This window comes from Heliangelus exortis, chromosome 13 (assembly GCF_036169615.1).
Source record: "Heliangelus exortis chromosome 13, bHelExo1.hap1, whole genome shotgun sequence".
Lineage (NCBI taxonomy): Eukaryota > Metazoa > Chordata > Aves > Apodiformes > Trochilidae > Heliangelus > Heliangelus exortis.
Genome location: NC_092434.1, coordinates 8,008,812 through 8,016,758, shown reverse-complemented (window position 1 = coordinate 8,016,758; position 7,947 = coordinate 8,008,812).

Sequence of the window (7,947 nt, the reverse complement as noted above, 5' to 3'; positions counted from 1 at the left end):
AACGGGCGCGGCCGGGGGCACCGCGGTCTCCTCAGGGGCTGCCCCCGGGCACCGTGTTTGCAGATCCGGCCTGAGCGGTGTAAGAGCTCGGGACTGTCCCTTCGATGCGGGCCGATGTTTGCTAATGGATGGTGAGCTTGCAGGGATAGAGGAAACACGACTCTGACCAGCAGCCTGCCGGCTGATCAGCCTGCGGTGTGGGAACGACTGCGGTGTCAGCGGGGCTTATGGCTGCGCCACAACGGGGTGAAAATGGCATGGCTTTGAAAGATTAATTTTCCCCCTGTAGCAGTTGAATAGAGTGTGAGCAGAGAGGTCACAAATATGGTGGCAGGGAAGAGACTTGGCTACGTTTTGAAGAAAGGTTCAGAAACATAAGGTTCAGAAAGTTGCTTTCAGTGACCTGAGACAGGCTAAGAGCCAAAAAATCAATCATGGTTGCCCAGGTCTTGCTCTTCACTGGGGTGTCCTTACAGTACTGTTGGAGGTGGATGGTGACCCTGCTGGATCCTTGGGCTAGCCCAGTACTGCTGTACTTACCTGCAGCCATCACCTACCTCCTGTTGAATAAAAAAACCTCAAGAAGTTTGACTCAGTCTCTAGCACTTCACCACCAGTGACTTCTTTTGAATCCTGTATAAAATCAAGCCAGATGCTTCCTCAAAGAATGAAATGTATTTCTTCATAAATAGTGCTCTGGTAATCAGAAGGTCTAGCCTAGTTAACACTTACTGGGAAAACGTAATGTGCTTGGGTGAGCTTCCAGATGAAACTGTTGTCATTATTTATACTACAAGGCAGAATCAAAGCCAGTAACATGCCTAAAATAAGAAGAAAACTGTCAGACCCATGGGCTGGAACAAGATCTCTGATCATTAGCCACAAGATGCATTCCTCTTGGAGGCCTCTGAGGAAATACAGAGTGGGGATGCTTCAGTCAGCGTAAGTAATTAAGTCAATGACATGTATATAAAATACAGCCTTTACGCTTGAAGTGCTATTTTGTCTGTATAATCATAGCAGCTTTTCACGGTGAAAATTATTCTATGAATGTATATTAAGAGATCTCGGGAAGGTAATGACTGCATCCAAAGGCAAAATCTAATATTTTTAAAGAAAGTTGTGTTAAATTTGTATTGTATTCCCACTGGACGTGCACTTAATATAGACTGTGTGGGTATAAGATTAAAGGAGGAATATGTTTGCATTGTAATTGATCTAAAATACTGTCTCTGAGAGCTACAATTGCAGTACGCCTTGCAGTTCTTGTGTTTAAAGATAATTTGGCAGGAATAGTCAATGAGTGATCCCTTTTGGCCCAGTTCACAGTGATCTCATCTGCTGGGGGTGTTCTGATTTCCAAACTCTCCAGCACTACATGCAGGGTTCCTGCAGACTTGATGATGTTAACAGTTTGAGTTTAGACTGCTTGTGGGAGGGTGGGAAAAGTTTCCTAAGCCACACCAAGAGCTTCAGTTGAATTTGTTGCTGCTCTGGAGGAGTAAAAAGCACTTATAAGTATGCAGAGCCAAGTATGAAAGAGCCAGGACGTGAGTCTGTATAGATCAGTCAAGTGAAAACAAGATGGTTTTGTCTCATTCATTAATTTTTATTTTTATCTTCTTCCAGATAAAGTGCTTTATATTTAGATGTTCTTTAAACTGTTCTGCTTTGGCAATTCCTGGTATTATTTTTTGTTAAATGGAAATTACTTTTGGAGAGTTAGGTAGATAAGTATGGCTCCCAATAGAGCAATGAAGTATGGAGCATTAAAATTTTGCATAAATCTGATTTTGTGAAGTTCCAGTAGGACAGGAATGGGGTGTGCATCTTGTCAGTTCTTATGCAGGTAAAATTGAGCTGACTTGCTGGCTATGTTAACAATAGTATTTTAGGGACTACAGAGTGCGACAAATTAAAACAGTTTGGCTTCCAGAGTTAAATGTTGAAAAACATGATTTATTAATGAAAATTCAGGATAGAAGAGCACACTTTTTAGCTGCTCAATGAAACCTGATTGCTATTAACTGTATTGCTTTATCTTCTTTGAGAAGCTTTTCAGGTTTTTGTTAGTTTTCTGGCAGGAGGATATTGTCAAAGTAAGTCAGATAAAAAGTAGTCCTAGAGCTGAACATTTCCAAGGGGCTGGCAATGTACAGATAACTTTACTATGCCCTCAATTTTTCCATTATGTGTTCTTTATCATTTTGAGTTTTCTGATGGAAGAAAACCAGAAAATTCTGAGGTTTTCATAAGATGGAACAAAACAACCATTTCCAAGCCTGCTGAATGTAATTGGAATTTCAAAAGCATACTCGCAAAAGCATTTGTAGTCAAGTTGTCAGTCACAGAATCTGGATTTTACTTGCTGGTTTCACAAGTATTTCTCTGAATGCATCCTCTAAGGAAAGAAATATTTTGAGCCCATACTTGTGGACCAATGAGTCCCATGTGGAGAAGATCCCTAGTGTGACAGTTCCTGCTGAATGGGGTTGTCCCAGGCTGTGAGAAATGAAAGAACGTGGGGAATGGATAGTCCTTGCTGAGTCTGGAAGCAGGCTGCATGGTGGATTCAGCTGAGGTAAGAGCTACATGTCAAGAAGCTTGCTAAGAAGTTGGCCTGGGACCATGCATCTGGAGCACTCACAAGTATGTGGCAATTCCTAGAAAGGCTGAGCTCTGCCTTTCATCAGTAACAGCCACAAGGGACAATATCTGTTAGAAAAGAAATTCCTCTCACTTGCATGTGCTAAAAGCATACCTCATTGTTTGTTGTTGAATAGATTTTGAATGTTAGTGAACTGTGAAAAACAAAGCAAAACCAACCAAAAACCTTGAGTAATAATTCCAATAGATAATTTTGTTGAATTTTCCTGTGTGTTTTTACGCTATTTAAAAATGCCACTTTTAATGCTAAGTTGGCAAACTGGGTAATCAATATCTAAGCCATTTTACAAGTTCAGACCCTGAGTATGGCTTTTCATAACATTTTCAATTTATGTTTTTTTCTAATTTATTCTTGAATTCTATGCAAGGACTCCCACATTAACTGAAGTGCTTTGCTGTGCTAGCTGAGCTGTTTGTTACAGGACTGTCTCCAAGCTTCTCAAGAAATGTGTCTATAGCCATACCATTTTTTAAACTCTATAGTCAAATCTCTCTGCAGTTTTGCTGCTTTTTTTTTTTTTTTTTTTTTTTTTTTTCTTCTTTTTTGTATGTTAGTTAATAGATATTTTTTAAATGTTTGGTTTGTTCTTCCAATTCTATTACAGACATTAGGATTGACAACAGCCTTTTGTTGCCTTAGCTTTGTGGCTGGATAGTTGGTACTCTAGCAGCTGTTTCCTGAACAGCTTAAGAAAACCAGCATTACAAAAGACAATACAGGGAATCACCTGGAGCTTCACTAGATTTAGATGGATTTAGATAAATAACTCTATCAGTGTTGATCTATCATTTTAACATAAATTATATAATTTGGAGTTGGAAGTGTCACAGTGATCTATTGCCTGAGTCATGTTTAATTCTCAGGATATACATGCTACTCATAGTAGATTTTACAATGACAAAGTAACGAAAAGAGAATGGGTATGGAGACTTCATCCATGCTAATCTTGGAAGTATGCAGCATATAAGGACTACTGGCCAAAGTATATTATGTCTTGGGTTAGTGCCATGGTATTTTGGAAGCAGGAGCACCAGCTAGGGTCAAATCCTACTTGGGTATGTTTCTATGAGACTGAGATTTTACTGAGACTTGCTGTCTCACAGTTCATAACTAGGATTTCATGGACCAGTGAAAATATCTCATTGACTTCAATAGACATTGGGCTGGGCCTTGGATTATTAACTGCAATAATGAGGGAATTTGAATGACCTGAATTATTTGGTAAAGATATTTTTGGCTATTTCAGCCTGGCTACAGATCTTCTCCATGGAGAGTTAAAAACAAGTCCCTTACAGTGCTAGCCTATAGAGTCTGTCTAACCTGGCTTCATAACCTTTTTCAGAGGTGATCAGCATGCGACAATAAAACACACCAATTTTATTTGAAACATATGCACCTTTGTGGCTAAATTAAAATTACAGGAGGGGAATAATGCTAGCTATTTGGCATGGTAGAAGAGGTCTTAGAACAGTGCTCTTCCTTGATAAAAATGTTTTGCCATGGAATAAATATAAGATGGAACAAAATTAGTATGGTGATGTCTTTATATTTGATGGTATATTTAGTAAGAAAGAAAAATGCATATATACATACATGTTTAAAATATACATATGGGTTTTACATATATAACAATACATTAAACTTGTTTTCTTCTTTAAAGGCTCAGAGATCTTCCTCCTGGAAGATACTGACATTCCCTTCATATTGGGTGGATTTACCACAAGGAAAGCTAGAGGAAACTTTAAAGTGTCCGGTTTTATTTAAAACCTTGGTGGTCTTTAACGGCTGCCCCACAGTTCCAGCCTGGTACAAACTTAAACAGAGCTCTTTGTTGCTCTTGAATGTGACATAATCCTTTCATCTGGTATGCTGAATGAAGTATGCACATGGCTTTTTTGCTACCCCTGCTGGGCTGCCTTGTTACACCTTCAGAGCAAACCACCCCCCAGTAAAAAAGCTTGGACTCTGTCATCCACCCTAATGCCAATAAACAACAGATAACTATGGCATCTTTTGGCTTTAAAATGCTGCCCCTTGTTAAACTTGTGTGTTGAGGAAGGAAACGGGTTTCCCACATCATTGTTTCTTGCAGATACAGATACAGAGTACATTTTTTTGTTGTTTGCATGTTTGCTAATTTGAAGCTCTTTGAAGAATCCTACAGGGAGATCAAAGACAAAAGATTAGAACGTTTTTAATAAAGTGAAGAAGGATCAGGTTAGATCAAAGGGACAAGCTGACAGGAAATAAGTAGGTGCCGTTGTTGGCTGACACTTGCATGCTGTAGGGTGATTTCTGTGTTAATGTGAGGTCAGAAGGAGGATTGCTTTACATCTTATTGTCTCCAGACTTTGCTGACTGGGTGTGTCTTTGTACTCCACTTTAATCTCAAAAATTAAAACCCATAAAGTCACAGTTTGGCTCAGCCACATGATTTTTATAGTTATTTAGCTTTGATTTTGAAATAAAAATAAAATTTGGAATGCACCAGCAGGGTATGGAGGTAATTAATTGGCCTGCAAGAGGATTCAGCAACAGGAATATTTATTATTGGAGGCACTGGGTCTCAATCAGCCCCAGTGTCATTTTCCTGGCTTTAAGGGAATTAAATCTTACCCTGCTTATGAGGAAACATGATTTCTTTACATATACTGGTGCCTTGCGTGTTCATGTGTTGTACCACTGTAATTAAGCCAGAACAATGAAGTTAATATATTCCCTTCAGTTTGGATGCAGTTTTATTGGTACAGAGCTAACTGGATAGAGTTTATTTCCCTGAGAGATGAGTGACAGCACTAACTGGAAAAGGCCCACTGGCCTCCTTGCCATCTTTGGCATATAGGTTGTGGTGGATGCATGGTAGTCTTTGACATCCTGGCATATGTATATCAGAAGTAAGATGTTTTACCAAATTCCCCTTTTTTCTAATAAGAAATCACCTGATGTTGCTAGAAGCTAATTCAAGGGCAGTCACAGGAGAACAAGACAATTTCTTTATTATATGATAGGTGATTTTTTAGTTGTGCAAAGCTTGGTCTCCTTCTGTATCTTCATGGGTGAAGAAAATGAACAAATGCTTAACAGATTTATGTGACTTTGTCTCCATTAGCAGGAAACCTCCTCTGCCTGAAAGGATGTTTTCAGGCAAAGGTGCAGGAGTAGTTCCAAAGAAACAATACTTTTTTTGTTCCACAAACAGAAGGGCCAGTAGCATTAACTTTCTGCCCTACACAAGTATGTATGCAGTTCCTCATTCAGCAATGGGGGTTTCTGCTGCCCTGGTGCAGAGTGGCACTCTGATGGTTGGGTAGGTTATCTGACATGGTGCAAACTATAATTGTGCTCTTTTTTGTGGTTGTGTTAAATCAAAATAGCAGGTTTGGTATGGCCTTAAGAGAAAAAGCTCCGCTCATCCACTTGCTTATTAGTACAATAAAGATAATCATTCTTCATTGTAGAAATGTGTTCTTATCATATTTTGTTATTTTTGTCTTGCAGTCAGTCATATAGATGAGCGATGACTCTACAAAACCAAAGGAAAGTATTCAGGAAAATAAAGTTACTTATACTTGTTGGGGCAAAGTAAAACAAATAGGAAGAGAAGCTTAATTTGCATTTAAGAAACTGAGCAAAGTTTGGGAGCCTCAAAGGGGTTAGAAACAGCGCTAGGTTTGACTGATGTTTGCCCATGGGAGAAAGCATTGCTTTTCACTGCCTGTGCTGTGACTGAGCAGAGCTGCTCTCTCCTGGTGCTCGTGGCTCTAAGCCAAAATGTCACATACTGCACCATTGTTTGCTGATAGTACATATGCCTTATCTAGGGTTCCTGATCAAAAGCTGCATGGCAAGCTGTATGGAGGGCTGACGTTCTGGATGCAGTCAGAACCACTTCACAGTGCAGTCAGGATTTAATTGCAGGAGAGGTGACCTTGGGGGTGCAGTGCTATGAAGCCAACAGCTGAGACCTGCATGTGGGAAGAAGATAACCTGATTTGATTTTGAGCCCTGTCTCATTTTCTGCATTTGTTCACATTCCATGGAACCTCCTGGGCTGTCACTCTGTTACTTTTCATGATTGGTAGGCTCTAATTAGAATTGCTAACAAATATGCAGCATTCAGACTGAAAAAAAGACTAAAGGCTCCTCAAATACTCGAAGTGCTTTATTTTAACAGCATATCTCCAAGAGGTATCTATCTGTGTAACTATTTAGTCCCTGTTGGATCCCTTGCTAGACTTGGTTTCAGTTGGGAAAGATGCCCTGAGATACTTCTCTGGGCTTTGAGCTTTGAGATTTGGAAGTGTCAAGTCATTCTTTCTGAAATTTATCTGTCTAGTTAAAACACTGGATTTTTTTGTCTAAATTTTTCTGACTGGAAAAATGAGTAGTGGTTGGGTAGCAGAAAAATAGGGATTTGGGGGATCTCTGTAGTGGATTGTCTAAATCCTGCTGAAATTGTAAGGACACTAATGAATCTAGCTGGACAGAAGCTCCTGGATTATAGAAGTGCATGGAAAAATAAGGCTGCATTCAAAATACAAAAATCAGGAGTTGTAAATTGATTTAGTTAAATTTGTGTAATCTTTTAATATACACAATATCATAAACCTACAAGGATTGCAGGAGTATAATAGGACTGGAATGTCACAAAATTCAAGGTACTCAAAGCAGTCAAGCAGTATGACAGAAAATGAAAGAAAAAGAAAGTCCTTTAATGGACTTTGCAGAATGAAGATAAACAATTCGGGGTGAGGTGCAAAGGGGGGGAATGAGGATGTTGACAAAGTGTTATGGTAACAGAAAATTCAGTGATGAAACCCAGGATTCCCTGAGGGAATCATAAATCAGCTTTAGTCTACAAGGTATGTTGGTTCCTGAATCAGCAGGAGTCTGGTACCTAAATAGCTTTGCAGTCTAGTCCCAGATGCTTTGCTTTGGACCTTGTGCTTCCTTTTAAGTTTCATGTGGGTTTAAATTTAACAGGGCACTCGTTTCCTTTTGAATGAAAGCATGTTAATAGTGTCCTTAATGTATTTATAAAATGAAGAGTCTTTAAGGATAGCTACTGTTTTTCAGTTCTGAAATGCCAAGTGTTCTAATATAAAGTAGAAGGCATTAGGGAAAGGTTAAAAAATGACAGGCAGCATCAAGCTGAGACTGAATAACTTGGAGAGGATTTATTCCATGCTTGAAGCTTTAATGGGTCTTTTTGTGGTTCATTACATGTGGGGCTTTAGTGGTAGCATACTAAGAACAAATAATTATGGTCCAAACACAGA